Raw genomic sequence first — 2,367 nt, 5'->3', positions numbered from 1 at the left:
ACCCGGGCCGCGGTCTCGCAGGCCGCTGACCCCGGAGGCCCCAGAGACGCCCCGGAGGACCAGCGACCCGGCGAGGCAGCACAGCCAGAACGCAGAGGGGCAGCCTGCTTTCCCGAAAAGGAAGAAAAGAGAACAGAAGGTGGACTTTGCCAAGGGGGCTGTGCTTTCCTGCCTGGGATGGCTGGATGCGTGTTCTGGAGCGCCCTTCGCCGACTCCTGGCAGCGCAAAGCACTTTTTCCCCCCTCCTATTTGGGATCTGGGTGGAGGAAGAATGGTTTTTCCTTTAGATAAAGAGCCAGAAAAGACCTTTCCAGTGCAGAGGTAACAATCACAGTTAACACGAGGTGCCTAACCAGCCAGCGTCCGGATTAAGGATTGACGTACATAAATTTACTTTAATCTTCACAATGCGCCTCTTCGAAGGAGGTTCTGTTATGAACCCAATTTTAGAGAGAAGGAAGTTGGCCAGAGGAGCTGACTGACTGCTGCCCAGGTCTCACAGGTGGTGAATCCAACAACTAAGGTTCAAACCCAGAGTAAGACATCTCTTGGAAGATGAGTATTTCTTCACTTAAAAAAAAAAAAAAGAATCATCCTGCTATTTGAAGACATACATAGAAGATGTATTTCTATGTGTGTGGGTGTAGGTGTGTATCTGTGTATCTTCAAATATATGTATGTATCTCAGATGAGGGCTAATGTACTTTGCCATTTTGATATTTTGTTAGATTATACACTCACTGACCCTGCCCGATAATATAAACGTGGGCAGAACTCATGCCTTACTATTGTAACCCCATAGTGTCCAGGACGTTTGGTTTCTGGGCATATTGGCTTATGACAGAAGTTACATCGAAACTAAGAAAACATGTCTGCATTTATTACAGTGCTTGACCTCTTTAAGTATTAGAAGAGGTCTTGTACTATGTATTATTTATTACTACTTTCATTCTCACCATCTACTATGGAGCATATCGGTCGCACCGTGTTCTGTGGAGTATGTCGGATACTTGTTTTCCTTGATTTTACAGTTGGGAAATCTGTACCATGGAGCCATTAGGTTACTTGCCCAGGGTCCACTCTGAGTAAGACGTGAAAACTTTGCTTAACCATAACTTCCTATGTTGCACTCTGCCTTAGAAAGGCTTAGTCTATTGTCTAGCAGTGCTCATTCCATCCACTGACACATGGCTTTTAAACGACTGAAGGAAGACATTAAGTCTATCCAAAGGGACTTCAAAAAGTCCATGGGAAAATAGAATTAAACAAGAATGACATTTTCCCCTGGTCTTTTTGAAGCCTCCTCATTCAGTCAGCTTCTACCTAAGTGCAGAGGCCAGCTCCCTGTTCGAGAGACTGCAAAGGTGAACTAGACCCAGTCCTGCTCTTCAGAAGTTCAAGTCCATTGGGGAAGATAAGACAGCATCTCAAGAACTGTAAGTAATGCCTTACACTATACCTGCCCCTTGAGACTTTTCAAGGATAGAAAACTCAGTCGTATTCTGCCACTTTCTTACTTTGTTAGCTTGGGCAAGAAACTCCAATTCTAAAATAGGATAAATAATTGTACCTATTTGGAAGAGTTGTAAAGGCGCACCAATTCATATATTGTTCTTAAAGCAGGACTCTGCACATGGTAAGTGCTATACAAGATAGCAGCTGTTATTTCCACAGTTATTAGCATTATTCATCCCACACTTAAGCTTGTCCGGACTGCCAGATAGCAACAGTGAATATGTTGTCTGCTCTGATGCTCCTAGCCAGATGTTGAAAGCCTTTATCTCTGCTTTCCAAACATCTTTTCACTACTCTTGGAGGACTGACCACATCTTGCATTGAATAGTTCTTTGTATACATGACTCACTGCTTGCCAAAGTGGCTGAGAAGGACATTGCATGCTCTGTGTAGCTTCCTGGGAACATTTCAAACCGGAAGAGGACAAGCAGGACCAAGTTGTAAACAGAGTAGGCAGAATCTAGGAAAAATTCTAAGCAATAAGAGGGGCCCCTATATGTGGGGAAGAACCAGAACTAACAGGTCCAACTAAATCCAGTCTAGACAGGTATCCTGGACCTGTAGGGGCCCCATCTCAGGGAATTATATGGAACTCAGCAATGGAAGTTAACTTGCTTTAGCCAACTAATATCCGTTCTACACACACACACACACACACACACACACACACAAGCTGAATCCATCAACATGGCAGTTAATTCCCTTTCAAGGATGAATGGTTGGCCTAGAACTGGCCAAACAGAATCAGACACACCCTTGGCTTCTGTGCTTGGTTTTAAGGTAGTTCATGAATCAAGCAAAGACAAATCAAACTCAATCACAGCTTTAAATTGTATTTGCCACTCTCCATC

Source organism: Echinops telfairi, unplaced genomic scaffold (genome assembly GCF_000313985.2).
Source record: "Echinops telfairi isolate 266 unplaced genomic scaffold, ASM31398v2 ScPeMD7_443;HRSCAF=831, whole genome shotgun sequence".
Classification (NCBI taxonomy): domain Eukaryota; kingdom Metazoa; phylum Chordata; class Mammalia; order Afrosoricida; family Tenrecidae; genus Echinops; species Echinops telfairi.
Note: the sequence above shows the minus strand (reverse complement) of the source record.